This window comes from Rhinolophus ferrumequinum, chromosome 3, assembly GCF_004115265.2.
Source record: "Rhinolophus ferrumequinum isolate MPI-CBG mRhiFer1 chromosome 3, mRhiFer1_v1.p, whole genome shotgun sequence".
NCBI classification, from domain to species: domain Eukaryota; kingdom Metazoa; phylum Chordata; class Mammalia; order Chiroptera; family Rhinolophidae; genus Rhinolophus; species Rhinolophus ferrumequinum.
Window position 1 is genome coordinate 7,599,237 of NC_046286.1, and position 25,924 is coordinate 7,625,160.

Sequence of the window (25,924 nt, forward strand, 5' to 3'; positions counted from 1 at the left end):
CAGCAACAGTGCCTGACCTGTGTGGTAGGGTGCCAGTACTCGAGTGGATGAATACCACTCGTGTCTCCCCCATTGTCCTTAGATTAAAATCCATACTCCATGGAGGGCTTTCCCACAGCCTCCTTCCCACTTGGCTGGTCTCACTCCCAACTGTCCCTGGCTCACTGCTCCCGTCACGCTGGCCCTCCTTAGCTGCTACTTTGCTGCCTTGGCTGGGGTTGTTCCCTCCACGTGGGCCCTGTTTCCCCACTCCCATCCCACACCACACCCCTTTTTCCTCTTTGTTGGCTCCTCTTCATCAGGAAGATCTTGGTTGCGGTATCACCCACATGGAGAGACTTTCCTGAGCACCCCGCTTAAAGAAGCCCCCATTGCCACCATTCTCGCACATAGGACCTTCGTTTCCTTTGTAGCATTTAACCTGATTTGTTATATTGCAGTTTATTTAGAGTCTGTCTGCTATACCAGACTAGAACCTATGCAGGGAGCATGTGGTTTTTGTCTTGCCTGCCTCTCGGAGGCCTGGCACAGAGCCTAGCACAGGTTCCATAATTATTTGGCGAATGAACGAGGTTTATGTCTCTACTCAGATCCAGGGCTCCCTGAAGGCAGGAATCTGCCTCTCTTTTCAGCCTGAGAGCCCCCTCCACCCTTTGCACATAGCAGGGACTGCATGCCCCCACCCCACCCCAGCTCTGTCCTCCCTTCAGGGTTGTTTTGCCCTGAAGCCGGCGACAGAGGTGGGGTGGAGGCAGCCGAGAATGTATTCACAGTTCCGTGCCGGAAGGCTCTTCCAACTGACAGCACCAATGCTATTGAACCGAGTAGTCGTGCTAGAAATCTCCAAGGAACCCCTGCCAGTCCTCTGAGCTTACTGCCTGGCCTCAAAGCCCGGCCACTTGCTTTAAAAGCCACGTCTTCTCTCTATCTTTAAAGATATCTTAGCGCCTGCTTTCAATGAAAGATAATGTGGCTCAAAAACCAGAGCTAGATGGTAATACACACACGCACAAACCCACACGTGCACACGTGCACACTCCCCCTGGACACATCCCTGCTTCCACCCTGGAGCTCAACAGTCCTTTTCATCTTTGCTCCTTTCTGCGTTGATTTCTCTTGCCCAAGTCTTTGTCCCTACCTATTTCTGTGTCCGATTTTTGTCTCTGTCAATCTGTGTCTCTTTCCATTTGCCTCTGTCACTGGCTGTGTGTCTGCTTCTCTCTCTGCTACATTTTATGTCTCTTCTTTGCCTATGTCTGTTCATGTCTGTTTTTCTACATCCTGGGCCCTGTCGGAGTCTCTGTGTCTGCTTGCTCTCCTTTCACCCCCAGGTCCCCTGGGCCTCACCTCCCTGTCTCTCCAGCTCCGTGGCAGCCTGTCTCTCTGTGTGCCACTAGCTCACTCTTAGTAAGCTCTCAAGGCAATCACGGAAAGAAGAAAGGGAGGGAGCGGGGAACTGGAAGCAAGCGGTGGGGCGGTGTGAAGTCGCACTGAATAAATGTGCAGCTGTCCCTTTCTTTTCTCCTTGGCAGGAGGGAAGAAGCATGGGGTAAGGGGCGGCAATGAAGAGTGGGCGTGGAGGGGAGATGGATGATGGGGGCCCAGGTGAGAGAGGGAGAGTTGGGGGCAGCACACAGGGCCTGAAATAAAAGGGTGGGAGGTTACAATGACCTCTAGCTCCTGGCAGGGCACTTTTGACCCTAATTGCTGGGCACAGGGAATTGTTAGGAGTCTGAGATATAAACGATTACAATAAGAAAGCCGTGGGAAAAGCAATCAGTGTGTGAGCACACACCTGTGTTATGTTGTGGTAGTCATTAGTACTATTTGCTAAAATGTTCAGGGTCTTTGGCTTCCTTGGGTGGGGCCATGTGACCAGTTCTGGTCAATGAACAGAAGAGAAAGTGTCACTTGGGGGAAGGATTTAGTCACTGGTGTGAGACCTTTCAGAGGTCTTCTTTCCCTCTGGCACAGTGACCAGCAAAGTTTGAGCTGATGGCTTCTCCATCAGCCGGGGTCCTTGGGTGCCTAGGATGAGCAGAGGCTGGCATGGACGTGCAGTGTGGGCAAGAATGCAGCCTTTGTGTGTTTGAGCCACTGAGAGTTTGGAGTTATTTGTGAATGAAGCCTCACCTTGCCTAGCCTGACTGATACAGTGTATGTGTCAGTGACTGTATAAGCCTGCACAGCAGTATAAAGTGAGTAAGCATGTTTGCATAGGCGTGTGTATGTGCCTATATAGATACAAACATGTGTGTTTATGGGTGTGTGCGAGGACAAATCTCGGTGTATTTTTGGTACACGCCCAGCAGTAGGCAAAGAGAGAATTTCCCTCTGCTGCCTTCTCACCTCCTGTTTCACTTGGAAACACAAAGGGCCCTATCTTGGTCCCAGCTTGTCTCCTCAGCACATTCCCAGCTTTAATCTATAAGTCTCCTCTTCCCAGCAGCTGCCACCCTCTTCTCTACTGGAATGTGCCTGGGGTGGCCACTGCCCAGCATGGTTTTACCCTCCCCCCACCTAAGCAGAGTAGCTGGTTCTGGGGTGGGCAGGTGACCAGGGCCAGACCACTCAGACACCTTCTCCAGGATTTTGCTGCTGGAACTAGCAGGGAAGAGCATCTTCTCCCTTTGGGGTGAGGTTAGATGTGGAGGAATGGGTGGTCAGGCAGAAAGAAGCAGAGCTGAGAGAAAGGAGCAAGGGGGGCCATCCAGGGCACCCCTGTCTCATGAGTTACGTGGGTCAGTGTGTTTACCTGCTTGCTTACCAAGGCTGTTGTGCAGCCTGATGGTTAGTGTGGGCTCCAGGGCTGACCTCTGTGGGCTGCATGGCTCAGGGTCCCTGCCCTCCAGCTCCGTGGCAGCCAGCCTCTCTGTGTGCCACTAGCTCACTCTTAGTGAGCTCTCAAGGCAATCACAGAAAGAAGAAAGGGAGGGAGCTGAGAACTGGAAGCAAGTGGTGGGAATCATGGTGAAGTCGCTGACCTCAGGTTGGGCCCCACCAATGGGGAGACCCCCAGGAGGTGGAGGGAGGGAGGGGAGTGAGGCTGAGGTATTTAATCCCCTGACTTGCTCCCTGCAGAGCTGCAGGCCACTGGCTGTGTCCCTCCACACCAGCTATAGTTCCTGTCCAGTGGCTTCTCCAGGTGGCTCTCCCTCCAGGTTTCCCTGGGAATGGCTTCCCTGTTACTAGCCCTGGAGCTTCACCACCCACTGTTGACTTTCCTACACCTCCCCACACCTTTGCATCTTGCCACGCCTTCATTAAACTCTCTTTGAATTACTCAGTTTGAATGTTCCTTGAATTCCCTGCTAGAACTTGGTTATGTATAAGACGTCCAGCACCAAGTCCATGGGGGCACTAGTGTTTTTTTCACTGGCACCACTCCCTCCTTCCTTCACCAGCCCCTCTGCTCTCCCCTCCCCTTAAATCCCTTCCCCTCCCCCAACATAGTGTTCTGTCAACTTCCTTCTTGGCCCTTTCTGGCCCTCCCCCACCTCTGTCAATCGCCTCTACTCCCCCTTGGATTTCAGCCCCCACAAACATTACTGGTCCATTCAGCCTTTGCCCTTGGGGCTCAGGCCAGAATACCCAACTATCCCCTGGACAGACGGTCTGTGCACCATCAGGTACCTCAAACTCAACATGCTCCAAACTGGACATCGCCCTTAAGCTTGCTCTTCTTCCCACGTGACCTTTCAGAGGGTGGCACTACCATTGACCCACACCCAGGCCAGACACCCCACCCAGACACCCAGGGGTCAGCCTTGACTTCAGGTTTGCTCACTCTGTCTCCATCCTTTTAGGTCCTGATGCTTGGAACTCCAGAATATTTCTTGATGCTCTCTTTCCCCCCAAGCCAATCCTTATTACTCCGATGTGCTTCCCCATTGCTTCCCCTTCCGTCTTTACGGTTGCAGTAACCTCCTAACTGGCTGCTCAGTCTCCATACTCACTGCCTGCAATACACCCTCCATATTACAGATCTGAAACTGTCACTCCTTGCTCAGAACCCTTTGGTGGCTCCTTACTTCAAGCTTCTTAGAAGGAGAACAAGACTTCTGTGACCTCAGCCCTGCTTTTTCTCCTGCAGTCCTTTCTGCTCCTGCTGAAGCTTCCCCCAGCAACACAGAGCTGTCTCTACTCCCCTCACACTCCATGCCTCTCTGCCTCCGCTCTGTGGTCCCTTCTGCCTGGAATTCCCTCTCAGCCCCCCTTCACTTCTGGCCAATCCTAGACAACCTCCTACTGCTTCTTAAAAACAGTTTTGGTGTCATCTCTGGGCAGATTATATTTTTAATCTCAAGGGCAGTGAACTGGAGAGGGTATGTGAAGCAGGGGTGGGGACTTGTTTGGAGGGGGAAATCCCACCTTTGACCACTTTCTCTGTGTGTCTCATTCTTCCTTCCCTGCTGCTTCCCCTAACTCTTCAGGACTGAGAATTCCCTGGGTTTGATGGTAGCTACCACCCTGCCGCTTCCAGGCTGTGGTGCACTGAGCTAGTCACTTAACCTCTCTGTGACTCCCTGGCTGGCCTCTCTGCAGAAGGTTCTCCAAGGTTCTCTGTTTCCAGGGGCCCTGCGGTAGGGTAATAAGTTGTTGCTGGAAAGAACTGGGAAAGCGCGCCTTGGAGGCAGCAGAGTTTGTCTCTTCTGGAGAGCTTGAGTCTGCGTCCAGCTTCCAGCCAACACAAGGAAACCATGGGTTTAGGCAAGGGTCCTTTGTTCCAGCAGTGACAGCTCCACCTCCAGGACACTAACCCTCCCCATGGCCATTGCTACTGGGATTTATGCTCCTCCTGTCTCCTCCTCTGTAGTTTTGTACCATCCAACTTGGAGACGGCTCTGAGCTGGAGCTGAGGGAGGGCCATCTGCCGCTGTCCATCCCGACGCCTCTATGCCTCATCTGTGCGCGGGGGAGGGGCGGCTGAGCCTGACTCACATTGAGACAGGCCCCCTTACCCGAGCTACGCTACATCCCAGCTTCAGCCGATAGAGCGTCTTATCTGCTCCAGCCGCCCTCCGCGCCGTCTCCCAGGAGTTTTGCCTTGCCCTTTCCAGAACAATAGCCTGCCTCACTGTCTCTTCATGCTGTACCAGCTGGTTCGGAGAGGAGCTGGGGTCGGGAAGACCCTGAGGACCGGGGAAGGAGGAGGTGGGGTTGGTGAGAGAGAAACGATTTAAAACTGGGCAAGAGGGACAAGCCGAGGGAGTGACAGAGAAAAGGAACAAACTGACTCGGGTAGCTCTGAAAGGCAGTAGGGCTTCAATGACTTGTTCCGATTCTGGGGAAAGCAGCCCAGCAAGAAGTCTTTCTCCTGTCCTTCCTTGGGGAGCAGTTTTTAACCAGGGGCATTATTTATGAAGCGAAGGAGAGGGGGGAGTGGGGAGGAGGTCACGTGGGCCCGGGCGTCATGGAAACAAACTCCGATGCTGGACCCGCCGCGGTCCGCCGCCCCTCCCCGCCCCTCCGCGGGGGTACCCGGCCGTGGGCGCCCCCGTGCGGCCACTAGCAGCGCAGCACCCCGCCGCCGGGCAGCACACAGCGGCCTGGAAGCCCAGCCCAGGGCGCAGGGAGGCCAAGGGAAGAGAGGGGGAGCGCCCTGATCACTGGGCCCGCCCATCTTTTCATCATCTCTCGACACATTCATCACCCGTCCAAGCGTCCCGGCTTCTTCAGCTCACCCGCTCTGTCCTGCGACCTAGCATGGCTGTCTGGGAAACAGCAGTGGCCGTCAGTGGAAGGTGCTGGGTGTCCATTTGTTGCCGGTTGTTTTTTTTCCCCTGTGCCCAGGAGTCCCTCTCTGCATATATCCCTCTGTGCTGTCTCCCGGGTACCAGTCCTGACTCTTATGTCCCTGCCTATCTAGTATCAATGCATCCGTCACAGATCCTGCATCAGTCCTTCCAGCTGACCCTGTGTCTGTTGTCTGAGAAACTGTCTCCCTCCATCAATCTATATGTATCTTACACACCTATTACTAGGGCTGCAGCCTATACATCACGCGGGCCCCATTATCCATCATTTATCTGCATATGTATCATTCATGCTCCCAGCCATCTATTATCCATCACCTCTCTTGCCGCCTCTTTGATGTCCTGCACTCTGCCATTGGGGGTTAACACTGTCAGGCCTGCTTTCCCCAGATCCAGAGAACAAAGACACCAAAGGGACCTGGAGGGAACAGAGAGGCCACTGGGGGGTAGTTAAAAGAGCTAGGGTCTCAGAGTGTAGAGGAGAGTGAAAAGACCTGGACATGTGTCGGATGAGGGAATTCCATTCATTGTCTGGTTGTCCCTCTCTCCGAATTCCTGAAAAATAAAGATGTGGGTTTGATTTGCTGCAGAGCTCTAGGCTAGACACAGGTGGTACTTGTTGACTGAAAAGGTGGCGCTCTCTGGAGCAAAGGCTACCTGTGAAGGCAGTGTCTCTATGGAGAAGGTCCAGGCAGGCTTGGCGGGTAGAGATGGAGCTGTGACTGAGACCAAGAGAATGCCCACCAACACACACACACACACACACACACACACACACACACACACACACATTCTCTCTCTCGCTCTCTCGCTCTCGCTCTCTCTTCTAGAATCACAGGATTTCATAGTCAGAGACGCTTTCCTTTGGCTGAGAAACTGTTACTTAACCACGCAGCACAAATTCCTGTGGGGCTGGCGTCTCACATTGGTTTTTATAAGCATCACTCCTCATGTTGTTGATAATATTGCATCTTTTCCCCCGAGTCTGGTTTCCTGGAGGAACTGGTAGACTGTGCCTCCTTTGTGCCTGTGGTTTTCACACATCCCATTTCCTCAGTATAAGGCTCTCTTTACCACCCCTTGTCTCCCTGTGCCTCCTCACGCACATACCGAAGCTGCAGAAAAGGAGGCTGGAGGGCCCCGTGGACACCCTGGGCAGGGCTCTGTCATCGTCATTTCTGTATCCCCAGTTCTTAACATCTGGTAGGAAAGAGGCCTCCTATAAAGTTGGTTATAGGAATGAAACTTCACCCACAATTCTGCCCTCTCCAGAAGAGAACAGATGGCGGTCAGGTGGCTCCCTTAGTGCCATCTTACTCGCAGGTCACTTCTCTAGGCTCAGGACCTCCTGAGGTGGTCAGGAACACTCTGTGAATGCGGGTGGGAGAACAGGGTTACTTCTGCAATCTTCCTCAGGGGTTCTTGGCAGGGAGATAAATACACCGGGGCTGGGTTTCCAGGGGAGGCTGGTGTGAGGGCCAGGTATTCTGTGGACGGTTTCTCAGCACAACTTCAAACAAGGAGGAGAACACACCCATTCTTTTTACTGAGCAGGAAACCAAACAACTCAGTTTCCTAAGTTGCCTTGGTTTGTAGGGTAGTTGGCCTTCGAGTTTGCCAGGAGTGGAGGCCCTGAGGACAGGGAGGCAGGGGATGGCCCCCCGAAGGCCTCCCTCCTCACAGCTCCAAGGGTTAAAAAGCATTTAGCAGCAGCACATAATAAAAGCAAATGTAAGAGAAAGAATATCCTAAGGATTTAATAAACTGCAAACAAAATTATCACGATTCTCTTCCTAGCCAGTTGAGTTTTCAGTGATTAAGAAAATACAATTTCCTATAATTAAATCTTAACAAGAAATGTTATTAAAAACACTCTGTCCCAGCTCCTGTAATAATTGCATGCTCCCTTAGAACAGTAAACAGAATTAGACTTTGCAGCGTACATGCTAATCCATGTGTCATTTTGATCAAATTTGTACTAATAACCTGTCTTCTTATTCGGAGATAGGGAAGGAAGGCCAGAGGGAGCCAGGCCTGGAGGATAAGTGTGAACCCTGGTCAGGGAGTGGGAAGCTGGGCGTGTTGGGTTTCGCTCCCATGATGATAAGTGTTACATTTATTGAGCACACACTACGTGCCTCACTCTGTGCTAAGCACATTACACGTATACTTTTACCCACTCTTCACAGCACCTGGAACCGTGGTTGCCCTGCTTTACAGACAAGGAGACTGAGGGAGGTTTAGTAACTCGCCCGAGGTTACTCAGAACTGGATTAGAAGCCTTGGAGGCCAGACCCAAAGTCATGCACACGTTTCCCATGCACTTGAACACACCTCCACAGCCCTGCCCTTATCAGGTAATACAGCCCTGGAGCGTGGCTTGGGCTCTCTTGGGACCTGTGCTGTACTGTCCATGTCCGGTAAGAATGTTATCTGTCCATGAGAACCAGACTGGCCTGAGTCTGCAGAGGACCGATGGTAGCAGGAAGGAAGAACTTCCTCACCCTGGCATGTGTAGGCCATGGGAGCAAGGAAGACCATGGCATCCGCTTTGAGGAGTTTCTTTTCCCTTTGGGAGAGCCAAGGGGTGGGAGAAGATCTTATCGAGGGCCTGGGTGTGAGGGCAGAGGGCTGGTGTTTGTATGGTGGAGGGTGCCAGTTCAGCTGATAGCCCTGGGGTACAGCTCAGAACATTCTAGCACGTTAAGAGGGATCTGAGTTGGGTGTGCAGCCATGGAGTTAAAAACTGCTTCTCCTGCATGTGCATGCGTGTATGCGAGTGTGGGTATGTGTGAGTGCACGGGCAATGTGTGCTTGTGTGTGGGCAAGTGTGTGAATGTGTATGTGAGTATATTTTGAGTGTGTGGAGGTATGTGGAGGTGATTGTGTGAACATGTGCACGAGTGTGTAAGTGTGTAGTGTGCCTGTATGCAAAGGTACGTGGGAGTGTGTGAGTGTGTGTCAGTGTATGAATTGAGTGAGTGGATGTGTGTGAAGGTGTGTGTGAGTGTGAGTACATGCATGTGTGTGATGTGTTTGTGTGAGTGTGCAAACTTGTGTAGCAGAGTGTATGTGTATCTGTGAGCATGTGTGGGTGCTCACACACACACACACACACACACACACACACACACACACGGCGCAGGTGCACCCACACAAGCCCTTGGAGCCCGTCCCTGGTGGAGGGGGATGGAGCCAGCCCAGCGCAGGGGCCCTGGCTCTTGTCCAATTATAGCAGCCCGTCCCTGCGGCTTCATTCCCGGCGGAAGACAAGCCTGAAATTTATCCTCAGCTTCCATGCTCATGCACGCACGCACACAAGCGCCAGTGCCTCCATCTCTCACTCCCTGTCCACTAATTAGCTCTCCTAATTAAATTCCTGCTGGGATGAAAGGGGAGGGCCTTTCCTTTCCCCAGTTCCCTGGGGACCAGGTCACGCTGACCTGGAAGGCTCCACTTGCATTCCTATCCCTCAGCCCTTGCTCCTGCTCAGAGGAGCCTGGATCCAGGGAAGAGGGTGAGAAGGAAGGGTCCCGTGTGTAGGACCCTGTTCAGCAAACACAACCCACCTGCTCCGTGCCCAGCACTGTGCTAAGCGTTGTTGGGGAGAAAGCGGGGATGACAATGAACAAGACAAACGGACTTCCCTATTTTTGAGTCTCCTTCTCCCGGTCACTCTGGCTTTGAACTTTGGTCTCATTCTCCATCCTGTCCCTCCTGCTTCTCCCATCTTACCTCTCTTGCTTCCTTGCAGACAGTTCTGCTTTGCTTGATGGCCGATGCCTTGGGCCCTGAGTCCTAGCTCATTCTTAGCTCATTCCTCTGGCCTCCTTCCTGTTTATGGACGTTTTAAACCAACTGGTGTCTCCTCCAGGGAGCTTTCCTGACTTCAGCCATGTCCCTTCTCTGCACACCTGCTGAACTCTCACCTGCTGGGGCCTTGGCATATACGTTTGCTATGACTGTTTCCCTTTTTATAGGCGTGTTCTGCCTCCCTAATTACAATTGGAATCAGGGTCTGCATCTTGTGCCTCTACTCACAGAGCCCAGCGGCATGTGCAGCACACAGTGGCTGCTCTAAGAATTTCTGTGCAGTGACAGGAGAAGGAGAAGGATGGAGGAGACGGGGTTCCTGCTTATTGTTCTCACCCCTGGGAAGCTCTGTGAGATGGAGAACCCTGAGCCTCTGAATCTCAGAGTGGATGGGCCTTAGATGTCTAGTTTAACTTCTCCCTAAAAGCAGAACCTGGGATGGGAATTCTTTGTGGATGATTTATTGTGGGAGTAAGAGAGAAGGGACCAGCTAGGCCAGGAGAAATAGCTAGGTTGGGTGGGCCTGACCCACAGGAGATTCTGGAACATGAACAGCACCACAGAGCTGGCCCCTGGGGGAATGGGGGGCTGACTTCTTATTACCCCCATCCACCCAATCAGGCAGTTATTGGCAGCGAGGAGCCCAGGGTGGGGAGGTGGGAACCTCCCAGACATCCGGGGAGTGTGGCTCTGTTCTCCAGAAAAGGGGGCAGCTGTGAGCCCTTAGCAGCTGGGGCTGGATGTAGGGGCCTGACAGAGGGGACTAGGAGGACACCAATAGCCTCTACAACACCCCCCAGAATGCCCTTCTTACTAGTAATGGTTTCTGAGCCTGCGCCAGAGGTGTGGACATGGGGGACACTCTTCCCCAGTTGTCAGTCGATGGGGCATAGTACAAATGTAGCATTCAGGAGAGTTTTGATTTCAAGTTTGCACTGAATGACCCTCTTTCAAATGCATAAACACACCCGGATTTCATTATGCATTTATTCACATCTGGGTAAATTCTATCCCATTACGTTGCCCCAGCTTCATTTGCCCTCACCTGACCTCTGCACGGACCCTTATAAAGGACACTGCCTCTGTCCCCAGCCCCTGCTGCTCTTGTGCTGTCTGTACCCACAATCCCACCCTTCCCCCCATCCCAGCCTCAACTACAGTAGGGCTTTGCCCTGAAACAGGCTGAGAGGGGCTGGAGAAGCTAGGGTTTGGGGGAGGGGACGCCACAAACAGGCAGAGGAATGGGTGTGTGAGAGGAGGGCAGAGCAGATAGAAGCAGTGCCTGGCCAGAGAGAGGAGACCCTGTGGTGCAGAGAGATTGGCTGGGAGGAGGTTTGGCCCATCCGGAACCTCAGCTGCTTCTGGTGCCCTGAGCACAGCTGCGCTGCTTCCCCTGGGTTCCTGTGCTATGCCTGGGGCTTCCTGGGGGAAAGTAAAAATACCTGAGGCTGATATGGCCAATTACCTACATGACACCATCCCTCCGTCTTCCTTAGACTATAGAACCTGATTTTGTTGGGGTGGGGGCAACATGCTCAAGGAAGTGGATCCAATCTGGCACCAGGAGATGAAAACATGGTTGGTCTAAGCCAACAAAGGCAATCCTGTCCACCCTTACTAGTGATTGGTTCAAGGGTGTAACCCAGTCTGGCCAATGAAATTCAGGAGGAAGACTGCTCGGGGCAGGAGGCTTTTGTGAATGACTACTCCTTGATTAAAGGAGATAGGTAAGGAAGTGTGCCCCTTCTTCCTATATTGAATGCTGGAAGTTGTGGAAACCATCTTGTGACTGTGAGGCAATGAGCTTAAGGATAGCAAGTCAACTATTTGAGGGTGGTGAGGCGAAAAGATGGAGAAAGACTGGGTCCTCAATGACATCACTGAGCCACTGAATAAAACTGGACTGCCTACAAACACACACATATGTGATACAATCAAATATCTTTATTGCTTAGGCCTCGTGTGTGTGTGTGTGTGTGTGTGTGTGTGTGTGTGTTCTGTGCCAGATATTTTTCTGCCTGTCTAGACACATTCTAGATCACTTCCTCTTCCTCCTCTTTGTTTCAGGAGGCTTCTGATTGTGTCTGTACAACAGGGAGCCCTGGCAAGAGACCAGAAAGGAGGAGGATAGTGACAATGGGGTTATTTACTCTCCTGGCTCTCTACCTGCAAGGTCACCTTGGGTTGGCTGAAGGTTATTGCTCTTGTCAAGGTGGCCTATTCTCCATGACTCTCTCTTCTCTGGGTTCCAGTAACATTTCTCTCTCCTTATCCCTTTGAGCTTTGAGGTGGTGACAACTCTGAGTTTCTTTACTTTCCATGTGGTCTCCCTACATCTCACCCATACCTGTGTAATTAATCCATTTGTATATAAGCCCTCCTTGAATTATCCTAACTGGAGTGCGCTATCTACTTCCTGTTGATAACTTGACTAACACACAGTTCTTGTAGCCACATGAATTCTTAACTGCTATGACCCTTGAGCTAACTTGAGTGAGCCTCTTAATCATTAGATCCTAGGAGCTGTCTCTACAACAGCTGGCCCTCCAGGATCCACCTGAGCCCCTCTTGTGATGGCTGTTCATAAGTGTTGTCAGGGCAGCACCCACTTGAAGCTAGACAGACTTGGATATGAATGCTGTCCTAGCTGTTTTTTAGTTGTGAGTCTCTCTCTCTCTGGGCAAGGTATACATCTTGCAGAATTGCTCTACGGTTTGGAGATACTGTTTATAAAATATGTATCTAGAAACAAAGGAGTTTTTCAATGTATCAATATATGTTTCAAAATATTAATGGAAAGGTCTTTAGATATACTGTGAAGTTTTTAAATCACAAATGTTTGGCATTCAGTAAAAAAAAGTACTAGGCATGCCAAGAGACGGGATCAGATCACCTAAGCCAAGGGAAAAAATAGACAATAGAAACAGATCCACAAGTGATCCACAGGTAAGGACTTTAATAGCGATGATTACCATGTTCAAGAAACCAGATGAAAAAACAATTACAAAATAGCATATTTCATCAGATAATAGAACTTATAAAAAAGAATCAAATGAAAATTACGGATCTTAAAAATAAAATAACTGAAATGAAGAACTCAGTATATGGGTTTAACATCAGAATAGACACAATAGTAAAGAAGGTTGTAACAGGTCAATAGAAAATATCCAGACGGAGGCAAAGACATAGCCCTGTATATCATATGTTACCTTTTGTATAAAAAGGGGGCTTAATTTCCGTATGGAAGCTTTGTCCCCATATGCATGAGGACAAGAGGTGAAGAGGGTAACTTGGAATAGGAAAAAGACTTTTCACTTAAACCTTTCTGTATTGTTTTGCGAATGTAGAATCTATTCAAAATAAGCAAATAAAAATAAGTGTCTTTCACTTATTTTTCAATAAACTATGGCTAGTATAATTTCTTTTTGAGATGGTCTATTTTGATAACTAGTTTAGTTCCTTATGTTAAACCCAAACCTACTTTTCTATCACTTACATGCATGATCCTTGCTCATCCCTAAAAAATGGTATAGTGCAAGTCTACTCAACTTTTTTTTTTTTTAAAGAAGTAAATACCTGTATTTATAAATTGCTGTTCTCATATATATTTTTCTAATTTTTTCTTTATTGGGGAAGGACTTTACTGGGGAACAGTGTGTACTTTCAGGACTTTTTCCAGGTCAAGTTGTTGTCATTTTAACCTTAGTTGTGGAGGGCGCAGTTCAGCTCCAGGTCCAGTTGTCGTTGTTAGTTGCAGGGGGAGTCTGCGCCCACCATCCCTTGCAGGAGTCGAACTGGCAACCTTGTGGTTGAGAGGAAGCGCTCCAACCAACTGAGCCATCTGGGGGCTCAGCAGCAGCTCAGCTCAGCTCAAGTTGCCATGTTCAATCTCAGTTACAGGGGGCAGAGCCCACCATCCCTTGCAGGAGTCGAGGAGTCAAACCGGCAACCTTGTGGTTGAGAGCCCACTGGCCTCTGTGGGAATCGAACCGGCAGCCTTCGGAGTTAGGAACATGGAGCTCTAACCGCCTGAGCCACTGGGCCAGCCCCCAAGTCTACTCTACTTTTCATGTGACAGCTATATAGCTCTAAGCTATATCTTATATGCCCCAGTTAAATACTCTCAGATATTTTTGTTGTTCTCATTTCACATGTTTTTTTAGCTTTTCATTTCTGGTCTCTTTCTTCCGGACTGGATATTATTTGCCAGTGTACATCTTATATGATGCCTAGAAGAGAACACAGTAAGTAAGCTGGGTTCTTACCACATTGGGACTATAATTTCCTTTGACTCACAGGTTTTCTTTCTTTTAATATAACCTAAGATGGAGTGAGCTTTTATGGCTATCACATCAAATGGTTAGCAACTTATGGCCAACTGAAATCAGGTCTTTTTCACGCAAACTTCTCTTGAACATCCCACCTTCTTCTGAATTTATGCAGATATTATATTAAACATTAGATTACTTTTTTCCTAATCTTTTTCATCCTTATACATTTCAGCATCTCAAGGTCTTTTCGAAACTGGATTCTGGTAGCACTCAATCCTGGGCAGGTTGGACAAGCACCTTAAACAAGATAGTGTTTCCTAGTGATCTGATGAACAAACACTGTGATTTTTTTTTTTATTGTGTCCCACAGCCTCTTTCAGATTTATTCGATGGGGGTTATCTTCCTCTGACACGAAGGAAAACACCAGCAGGCTCATGATTTTCCTGCTCTCTCTTAGGTAAGTGATGGTTCTGCAGTCACGTTTTTGGGTGACATCTTTATTGAGATATAATTCACGCATCGTAAAATTCACCCTTTTAAAGTGTACAATTCAGTGGTTTTTAGTATATTCAAAGCATTGTGCAACCATCACCACAATCATTTTTAGAACCTTTTCATCACCCCCTCCCCCGCCAAAATTCCCCTGAACCCATTGGCAGTCACTTCCCGTCCCCCTTCCTCACCCCATCCCCAGCCCTCGGCAACTATTAATCTACTTTCTGTCTTTATGGATTTGCCTGCTCTGGACATTTCATATAAATGGAATGCTGCAATACGTTGGCTTTTGTGACTGGTTTCTTTCATTTAGCATGTTTCCAAGGCTCATCCATGTTGTAGCATGGAGCAGTATTTCGTTCCTTTTTACGGCTGAATAACATTCCATTGTATGGATGTACCACATTTTTTTAATCCATTCATCAGTGATGGACATTTGGGTTGTTTCCACTTTGGGGCCATTATGAATAATGATGCTACGAACACTCCTGGACAGGTTTTTGTGTGGACGTATGTTTTCACTTCTCTTGGGAATTTACCTAGGAGTAGAATTGCTGGGTCAAGTGGTAACTCTAACTTTTTGAAGAGCTTCCAGACTTTTCAAAGAAGCCGCACAATTTTACATTCATGTCAGCAAGGTATGAGGGTTCCAATTTCTCCACATCCTCACCATCATTTGGTTTTATCTGTGTCTTTGATTATAGCCATCCTAATGGGGCTAAGATGGGGTCTAGAGCATAGCAAGAGTTCTCTCCAACATAATCCCTTCACCACATCTTCTTTTCTACTAACTGTTCTCTTTCTATGTCCTTGCCTTGGCTAAGGGTACTACAAGTTATGAAACTGGTTCTTGACCATTTCCTTGGCAAATTCTATACATAAGATCTGACTCTGGAATTGCACCTCTATGGTATGATGGTGACTCCACTGAAAACTCAGTTTTACCATTTTGGTACATATGCAGTGCCCAACACATGGCAGGTACTTTATACTGGTCTCTTCTCTCCCCTTTGTTTTCCTCCAGCTACTGATAAAAACAATACGCAGAATACAGAACAGCTTCGTGTGGCCCACACTTCTGCACATTTCAGGTTGTATTGGAGACTTTGCCACAGGCAGGAATGCTGACGCTCTGGAATTGACCTCATCTGCCAGTTTACAATGGATGTCCCTGTGGTGACAAAATACAACAGAATGGCATCAGGGATGCCGTTCTGGCTACACTGCTAACTCACTGTGGGTCCCCAAGAAAACCAATTTTCCTCTCTGTGCTGCTATTGTCATGTTTTCAAAATAGAGGGGCGGTTGGATCTGATGAGTGATAAAATTTTAGCTCTAAAATATAATAGAATATAATATTTATACTCTAAAAGAAATAAAGATGAACTTGACCCTTGCTTTTGGGGACAGATTGGACTTACAAGAAAGCCTGGACGCAGATATAGGGCAAGAGTGGGGTTGCGGGGACAGGGCTGCAGATGAAATGTCAGAGGGTGTGGGATGAGCAGACAGTGGGGTCAGCCTGGGAGCCATCCAGCACGTGGGAGGGAGATGGATGCTGGTGGAGGAAGCTCTTCGGATCCTGCAGTCATAAGTCCTCTTTGACCTCAGCTCCTCCGTGGCTTCTAGGGCTCCTGGGCCTCACCACTGTCCACTGTTGCTGCCATCATGTCACTCAAAGGCATGCTGCCCCCCCCCCCAGGAATGGTTTTTACAATCTGGAGTTGGTTGCCCATGTTTTCTTGCCTGGGGGTACCACGTAGCTGCTGGTAAACTGTGGGAACCCTTGGGAAGAAAGAGAGAGAGAGAGGTGCTTCTTCCCTTCATCCCAGAGAGTCTTATTCACCCTGGACCTCACCCTGTTGTCCTCTGGGAGATGCCCAATGGCCTAAGGATACCCCTCCTTTAGGTCCCCAGTGCTCCCTGAAGAAGTGACAAGTTTCTAAATCATCACACTCAAGGCTATGCATTCTCTGCTCCGCTGCTGGGGAGAAATCTTGGAGCCCGAACTGTATCCAGAGAGGCAAGCAGGGTCGTAAACAGACCACAATGGGAGACTGAGAGGAACTAATGCTTTTTTCTGTAACTATTATGTGCTGCCATTGCACGAGGTGCGTCTCGTACTTCATCTCATTTATTCCTCACGGCATCTTCATAGAAAGCTGTAATTCACATCATTTCTCCAGTGGGAGAAATTGGGCGCAGAGAGCTCAGGATTTCCCCAGAGGTCTCGCACAGGTCAGGGGCTAAATTCAGATTGAAAACTGGGTCTCTAAGCTTGGGGTCTTTCTCCTACACGTCACGGATTCCCAAGTCTATCCCAGGTTAGCACAGAAGTCCATGTCTTAAGTTGGGTTCCTCCAGAAGCTGACACTGCTATGAGGACTCACGCACAGGCAGTATATTACAGGAATGTTCCCTTGAGAATCTGACAAGAGAGGAGGTGAAGCAGCATAGGAAAGAAGAAGAGGCCAACCCCGGGGAGATTTCAGACAAGGGCCTAACCTCAATCTAATCCCACAAAGAACTCTGGAGTGTAAATCCCACCGCAGCGTTGGTGCTGTTTCAAAGCAAGGTTGTTGGTCTTTTTACTCTCCCCTCAGTCCTTAGCTATGGGCTGCCTGGATGTGTATGGAGGGGAAGGAACGCAAACTCCTACAGGTGGAGCTCTCCTTACAGGTGAGGTGGCTCCAACAGCCCAAGGGAAACTGCTGGAAACCATCACCGAGTCAGACATTAGCTGTAAAGCACACGGGAGTTGGGGATGAACACACAGACCAGTTAAAGGGATCGGAGGAGATCATGGCGGGCCCCACAGTGTCTGCCACTCTCAGCTTTACCCAGCATGGAAGGGCAGGAGCACTGGGCTGCCAGTCCGGAGGTGCCTGGTCTGGTCCTGGGTCCTGCCACTCATTTTCTTTGTGTGACTCAGGGACACTGTCTCCCTCTCTGGGCCTTTGTTTCTTCATCTGTGAAATGAGGGGCTGGTCTAGATTCATTCATTCAACAAATGTGCCTTGTGAACCTACTGTTTGCCTGGTATCATCTGGGCACTGGGGAGACGTCAGTGAACAAAATAGACAAACAGCCCTGAGGGTGACATCGGATGAAAGGCTGAGGGAGGCGAGGGAGCAAGCTCTGCAGATATCTGGGGGAAGAGCATCCAGGCGGGGAAACAGCTGGTGCAAAGGCCCTGAGGTAAGAGAGTGCCATGTGTCTGAGGAGCCATCAGGGAGTCCAGGAAAGCTGGAGTGGAGTGAAGGAGAGGAAGAGTGGTTGGGATGGAAAGTCAGAGAGGTAATGAGGGGCCAGGTTGTAGAGCTTGTAGGTCATTGTGATGCTTAACACTTTTACTCAGAGCGAGATGAGCAGTGCTTCTGAGCAGAGGAGAGACATAACCTAAGTTTTTAAAGAATATCTCTGGCAGCTGTGTGAGAATAGGAGGTCGTGGGAAGAGCAGGGAAACCAATGAGGGGTTCTGCAGTCCTTTAGGGCAGAGGTGACGGGGCTGGACCAGGGGTGGGGGCAGCAAGGGAGATGTGATAAGTGGCTAGATTCTGGATAGATGTTGAAAGTAAAGCCTCTGGGATTTGCTGATGGATTGATGGGGGTGTAAAACCAGAGTAGAGTCAAGGATGATTCCCCTGTTTTTGTTCTGAGCATTGAGAAGGATGCCGTTGCCATTTACTGAGTAGGGAAACACTCTGGGTGTGAGAGGTTTGTGGGGGAAGATGAGAGGCTCAGTTTGGGACACGTGGAGTTTGAAATGTCCCCTCGACATCCTAGTGAAGATGTCAAGTAGGCAGACACACACACATGAGCCTGGAGTTCAGGAGAGAGGTCTGAGAGGTGGTAATAAATTTGAGTCACTGACACACAGATGGCATTTTTAGCAGGAGACTGCTGGGATCACCGAGGGAGAGAGCACATAGTGTGGAGAAAAGCCCAGCACTGGAATGTTCGGAGGTCTAGGAGATGGGAGAGGGGACATAGGATGCTGAGAAGGGTCATTTGGGGGGGGGGGGAGAAAAGCTGAGAGAAGGGAGTGATACCTGTTGGGCCCCTGCAGTTCTGACCTTCGCTTTCTAATTGCCTGTGGGCCTCTCCCCACCTCTGGCAGGGCTCCTGATGTAGCCTCCAGGAGTCAGGTCAGAACTGCCCCTCTAAATCCTAGCTGGTGCCTGAGACCCTTTGGGCTGGCACTAGCTCCACCAAGGGGGAGCACTGTGGCTGCCATTTAAGGAGTAGGGGAGAGCCCCATCCCTTCCTCTCACCCACCCCTGAAATGGCACCATCCCCACCCCTCACCTAAAGTCCAAGGCATGCGCCCTGGTTCTCTCGTCCCTTAGGCCGCATCCCTCAGGACCTCCCTCCAAAAAGCACACTCACTCACACATGCATGCTCACGCTCACATTCCCATATTCACATGCACATTCACACACACTTACATCAACACACACATTCACACAGTATACACTCATTCTTGCACACACACTCACACATACTCATATACACTCACACGTGTATATGCACATTCACCTGGACACACCCACACAGAGTTTTTCGCTAGGCTGGCACGTCCCTGTCAGTGCTGCATTCAGTCCTCTAGTCACGGCCTTTCTGTCCTTTCCTCTCTGTTCCTGCCCCAGCTCTCCTGGCCCCACTCACCCATTTCTGAAGTGTTTGCATGAAGTTTGCTGTTCACAGTCTCAGCCGTGGAATGAGGGAAGCCCTCGGGTTTGAGAGCCTAGGCTTCGATCCTTCATGATGAGTGGGGTCACTTAATCCCCTCACCTCAGTTTCCTCAGCTGTACAATTGGGAATAAGACTGACCCCTCACCTTACAGGGTAATGAATTCAAATGAAATCAGTTAAGTGGGAGGTCTTACAAACTGGATCCGGGTGGGGAGAAGTTGGCCAGGGAGAATGGGGTCTCGCGGGCACTCACTGACTTCCCAGTGTCACCTTTCCAAGGCCACCAGCCTCAGTAGCCCAGAACGTCCAAGCAACATTCTGTCCTTTGAGAAGATTGCCACGGGCTGGAGCTGGACACCAGGTCAGGATCCCAGCCTTCCGCTCACCCCAGACCTTCCAGAACAGGCCTGTCTGCCTCCCTCCCCGGTCCCCAGACTCCACCCCTAGCTCCCGCCCCCCTTCCCTGGGCTGAAGGAAAGAGTGGCAGTGAAGTCCCTACACTCAGTCCTCACCTGTGCGTCCAAAGCAGCCTCGTGCATGTTTACCCTCAGCCCAAACTCCAGCCCCCAGACTAACACAGTGACAGCCCCATCACACACTGACGGGCTGAGCAGACTTGCTCCAGCCCACCCCTCTCCTGAAGTGCCCCACCTTCCCCATATCCCCAAAAGACAGTGCTCCCTGCTTCCCCATCCCACCCCACCTTCCTAAACTGCCAGCATTTATTATTATTGCATTTTCTTTTTTAAATTTTTTGTTTTTTAATTTTATTGGGTGACGGTGTGTCTTTTCCAGGGCCCATCAGCTCCAAGTTGTTGTCCTTCAGTCTAGTTGTGGAAGGCCCAGCTCAGCTCCAAGTCCAGTCACTGTTTTCAATCTTAGTTGCAGGGGGCGCAACCCACCATCCCATGCGGGAATCGAACTGGCAACCTTGTTAAGAGTACATGCTCTAACCAACTGAGCCATCCGGCCGCCCACCCCTATTATTGCATTTTTCCATCCAGAGCTGAGGGGCCCTGGAGAGAGTCTGCTCCCCATCGTTCTACTCTGCTTATGGGGAAACTGAGTCTCAGAGAGAGGAAGCAGCTTGCACGAAGCCATAGGTGTTGAGTCAGATAAACTTCATCTAGGGAGGCCCACAATTCCCCACTCAGGGGTACCCCATTGTACCTCAGCATCCATTACAGTCCTGTTTTATTATTAAGTAGGTTTTCTTTTTTTTTGTTTTATTAGTTTCAGGTGTACAAAGCAATGTACTTGAAATAGGTTCTTTTTACAGGAGTACTGGGTTAGTAGTCAGAACTGGGGTCCAGTCCTGGCTCTGCTGCAACTGGCGTGTGACTTTAGCCTCAGGGCCTCAGTTTTCTCAGCTCTAAACCGGGCTTTTAAACTTCCCTTGCAGTTGAAAACAAAAGAGTTGCTATTTGTGAAAATGTGGATTGTAAACCAGCCCAGGCTCAAGCCTCAGCTGGCTGCTAATGAATGACATGAAAACGAAAACATCCTTAAACAACACATCTACTAAGCCAGTAAAAATAAATTCAAACAGCACAAGCCGATGTTGGCTGGGCTGGAAGGAAACAGGGACGTTGGCTCCTAAATCCCCCACAGCTCTGCTGTTTGGGCGGATGTTGGGAGCCCAGTGCAGCAAAATGTAACAGCCGCCACTGCCAGAGAGAACGAGTCACACCCTTCAACCTGGCAGGTTATCGCACATTGGGAAATAAATCGCAAGGAAATAACAGAAATGAAGAAACGCAATTTGCACTGATAGGGTTTTCTGGAGTGTGAAAAAATTAGAAAAGGTCCAACTGGTCATTAAACCATAGAACGTATACGGGAAGAAATACCATCCTAGACTGGCAGCGACGGCCAGTCGTCTCCCTGAAACCATCTCCTTTTCTGCCTTAGGGGGGAAAAATAGCATAGTACATCACTGCCCAGAATAAATATTTCATTTCCCAACCTCCCTTGCAACTAGATGTGGCCTTGTGACCAAGTTCGGGCCAATGGGATATGCATAGAACATCACATGTGACATGTCATTACAGAGAGAATCTTCCCACCTCCTACCCCCACCTTCCTCCTTCCTTCAGGATGGAATGGAGTTTGAGTTTGGGCAGCTATCTGTGGTCATTTGGAGGAAGCCATCTATTGAGAACGGTAGAGTAACAGGAGAGGAGGAGCCTGGATTCCTCGCTATCATGGCAGGACTGCCGACCTCTAGAGTTTTTGCTTGAGAGATTGAAGTAGTTGTGGGTGTTCAAGTCATTGCTAATTTGGGTTTTCTGTCGTTAGCAGCCAAACTACATTCTCACTGATGCATACACCTAGGGAGGACATACTAAGTGGAAAGGTAAAACACAAGAGTGGATGCTCTTCATGGATTACAACGATATAAACTATACGTTGGTGAGAGACCACGACTGAGCAGGCCATCATCACTAAGAGCATGGTGGTGCTGAATGGGTTTTTTCCCCTGTAAGCCATTTTAGTGGCTGAATTAGTCAGCAGAGGCTAGGCTATGCTGAGGTGACAAGTAACTCCTAAATCGCAAGGGCTTCAAACAACCAAATATAATTCTCACTTGCTCTTCAAGTCCATTGCAGATTGGCAGGAAGCGCTGCTCGTCGTGGCCACTCGGGGAATCAGGCTGGAAGAGAAGCCATGCCAGAGGGAGAGAGAGAGAACTCTGGAGGGTCTTGCAGTAATTAAACGCTCAGGCCTGGAAGTGACCCTTTCATTTCTGCTCACAGCTCATTGGCCAGGACAATCCTGGACCCTACCCGTCACCCGCTCACCCGCTCACCCACTCACCCTCAACGAGACCTGAAAGTGTAATTCAACCCTGTCTCCTAGAAGGTGGAGAGCTGGAAAAAAACTTGGCCAAATGCACTAATGACTATCCCAGATGCATAACGAAGAAACTTTAGTAGTACAAACATTTGTGAGAATTTTTAGACATTGTCATTCTAGAACAAAAACTCTTGTTTCTACAGGCCTTTGTATTCCTGATTAGAACGGAATTCCCTGAGGTATAACAGAGCTCCTTCCTCCTTCAGTAGCTCCCACATGCCTGTCACAGGGCTGGGTCCGTTGGAAGCATGATAAAAGGAATTATAACCGTAATGATGGCAGCTGACCGGCTCGCCGTGTGCTAGGCTCCGCACATTCTGATCACGGCACCTACACGCTAATCACATGCCAGGTGAGGTTCTCTGTACCTTATATGAATTACTTAATCGAGTCCTCACAAAAATCCTTTGCGGTCAGTACTGTTATTATTCCCATCTTACAGATAATGACACTGAGGCACAGAGAGGTTAAGTGACTCGCCCAGGATCACCGCTAGGAAAAGGCAGAGCCAGGAATGAATCCATGTGGCACCAGAGGCCATGCAATCCTATGATCCTGACAAACTCTGGCGAGCAGGAATAAGGGCAAGAAAAGACAGGCTTCCCGCCTCAAGGGCCTCACAGTCCGGTGCCTGCAGCAGGATACCCTCAGTGGGGCCCCTATGCTAGTCTGAAAGATGCCCCCCAAAAGATGTCCACATCCTAATCCCCAGAACCTGTGAATGTTACCTTATTTGGCAAAAGGGATTCTGCAGATGTGATTAAATTAAGGGTCTTGAGGTGAAGAGATTATCCCGGATTATCCAGGTGGGCCCAGTGTCATCACAAGGTGCTTTGTAAAGCAAAGAGAGAGGCAGGAGAGTCTGAGACACGGTGATGCAAGCAGAGAATGGAGTGATGTGGCCACAGCCAGGAAATGCTGGCAGCCTCTAGAAGCTGCAGGAGGCAAGGGACAGTGTTTCCCCTGGAGCCGCCAGAAGGAAGCAGCCCTGCTGACACCTTAGGACTCTCTTTGGACTCAGTCTCCAGAACTGTAAGAGAATAAATATGCGTTGTCTTAAGCCACTGAGGTTGTGGTAATTTGTTACAGTTGCAACAAGGAAACTAATACCCCCACCCCTCCATTTCTCTCTTCACAGACCCAGAAACTTCTGCATGTTCCCTCACCCCACCCCACGTGTCTCCTTGGGCTGGAGGCTGAGAAAGAGCTAGGAAAGAGATGGGAAGCATTGTACCCTCTCAGTTACCTTGGGACGTAATCTGCATTGCCTCCCCTGCTCTGTGGGTCCTGGACAAATCCTGGTTCTGTCTCTAGAACAGGGCTTCCCCCGCACAGCATTCCACGCCACTCTTCTCCACTTGCGGGTATCTCCTGTCTCCTGTACCCAGGCTGGGTCCCCCATCACTCCCCAGGGCTGGAGCACTGCCACACCCCCACGGGCCAGGCCCTCGTTGTCTCTGCCAAGCCACCAGGGGAAGGGGAAGGAGTGCCAGCCAGGGGAACAGTCACAGATAGATCTACCAGACATCAGCCTGAGAGGCCAGCAGAGGTAAGAGATAGGAATAGGCGAGAGCAGATCCCCAAAAAGTCAGAGCTGGGAGAAGGGGAGCAGGAGAAGAACTAGGCAGCCAAGACACACATCATGTCTGTTTCCTTTATCCACAGCAAAAATGGCAGCATGCGTAGACAGAACGTAAGCACACAGTCGGTTTACCAGAGTGGGCTCAGGCACCAATTCCTGGTCCAATCGGCTGTGGCAATAGCAACGGCTCCAGTTCACAGCATAAAACCCAAGGGCTCTGTGACCTGCGCAGCCTAGCTCGCTTTGGTCCCTGTGTTTGCTCAGACCTCTTTTCCCATCCTCCACTCCACCCCTGTTCCAGCCACTCTGGCCTCTGCTGCAAGCACGTTCCCATCTCCACGCCTTTGCCTTTGCCATTGCAGTTCCCCTGCCTGGCAGGCCTTTCCCCAGATGACCCCGTGGCTCTCCACCCTTTCACTCACCACCCTTTCTAGAACAGCGGCCCACGACATCACTCTGTAACTCAGTCTTCTTCCATGGCATTTATCACCACCTGACACAGGACCACATAGGTTTTGTTTAGTGTCTGTCTGTCCCACTGGAACTTAATGTCACGGATGTGTCCCAGTGTCTCCATACTGCGCTGTCGGATCCAGTAGTCAGGAAGCCCAGGTGGCTATTGGAATTTACATTTATATGACTTAAAAACTGACATAGAACTTAAAGTTCAGCTCCTCAGTGGCACGGGCCACATTGCCACTGCTCAGCAGCCACATGTGGACAGCGGCTGCCAGACTGTACAGATACAGAACGTTCCCAGCACCCAGACTTTGTGTCAAGAATCACCTCATGTAGCTCCTCTTGCCAGGAGAGTGACATGGTCTTTAAACCCTGTGTGGCAATCCGACGCACCGCTGGGATGCCCATGAAGACAAAGCGACTTGGAAGTTCAGCTACTTCCTTGAGAACATCCAACCTGTGCATGATGCTCCAAAACGCTTCACTGTGGGAGCAGACAAGGTGGGCTCCCAGCAGATGCAGCAGGTCCACACGTCCCTCCACGGGGAGGCGGTGGTGCTGGTGGGTAAGAACGCCATGGCGCGCAAGGCCATCCGACGGCACCCGGAAAACGACCCAGCTCTGGAGAAACCGTTGCCTCACATCCAGCGGATTGTGGGCTTTGTGTTCACCAAGGAGGACCTCACTAAGATCAGGGACATGCTGCCGCCCATGCTGGCGCCACTGCCCGTGTGAAATCACTGCGCCAGCCCAGAACACTGGTCTGGGGCCCAAGAAGACCTCCTTCTTCCAGGCTTTAGGTGTCACCACTACAATGTCCAGGGCACCATTGAAGTCCTGAGTGATGTACAGCTGATTGAGACTGGGGACACCGTGGGGGCCAGCGAAGCTACACTGCTGAACAGGCCGCGTATCTTCCCTGGGCTGGTTGTCCAGCAGGTGTTTGACAATGCTGGCATCTACAGCCCGGAAGTGCCTGACATCACAGAGGAAACTGCATTCCTGCTTCCTGGAGGGTGTCCGCCGTGTTGCCAGTGTATGTCTGCAGATTGGTTACCCGACTGTTGCGTCAGTACCCCACTCTATCATCAATAGGTACGAGTGGGTCCTGGCTTTGTCTGTGGAGACTGATGACACCTTCCCATTTAGTGAACAGGTCGAAGCCTTCTTGGCTGATCCCTCTGCATTTGTGGCTGCCGCCACCACTGCCCCAGCCAAGGTGGAAGCAAAGGCAGAGTCAGAGGAGTTGGATGAGGATATGGGATGTGGTCTCTTTGACTAATCCCCAAAAAGCAACCAGCACAGCCTCCTTTATTTGTGAAACAAGGAAATAAAGGCTGACTTCTCTTTAAGAAAAAAAGAAAGAATCAAGTAATAGAATGCAGGTGGAAGCATCGCATAAGACACAACTGGTTTCATACTGAGCAGCTGAATTATGAGGCCCACCCTCCTGCCTCCCGGGTGCCCCTCACTCTCTTCCTGTCAGCCTCCCCTGACGTCATCCCCAGGATCACGTCTGTGTCTCCTACCCTCCCTCAGGGGGGTAGGCTCCCTCCCGGATGCTCGCACCCCCCTGTGCTCACCTTCCTAACTGCACTGACTGGATTCTAACTGCTTCTCTGTCTGCCTTCCCGCAGCACGGATCATCTAGGAACCGGGACGTCCCTTTTATCTCTATTGCCGGAGACGCCACAAAGACTTCAGTAAATGTTGGCTCTCAGTGGAGTTTTCACCCTTGTCCATTCTCTATTGTCCTGGCGTCCACAGTATTAGACTCCCCGTCTCCATACCTTGTCAGAGAGCCCCTTCCTCCGCAAGCTGATGGAGCCAAGTGGCTGAGCCTTGTGATTGTGGGGGTAGCAGGCCAAAAAAAGGGCGCCCCCTTTGTGTCTCTTGGTCTTATTGTCACATGGCCTTCTCGTGCGGTCAGCATTACACATCACGTGGTCTTTAACCTTGTGGAAAAGCCTCTGCTCCTTTGGATACATGTGCTGG

General features: G+C 50.2%; 1 pseudogene; it reads left to right on the forward strand.

The window, feature by feature from the left end:
- Positions 1 to 1,562: 1,562 nt before the first annotated feature.
- LOC117018846 (60S acidic ribosomal protein P0-like) lies at positions 1,563 to 25,211 on the forward strand (annotated as a pseudogene).
- Positions 25,212 to 25,924: the final 713 nt, after the last annotated feature.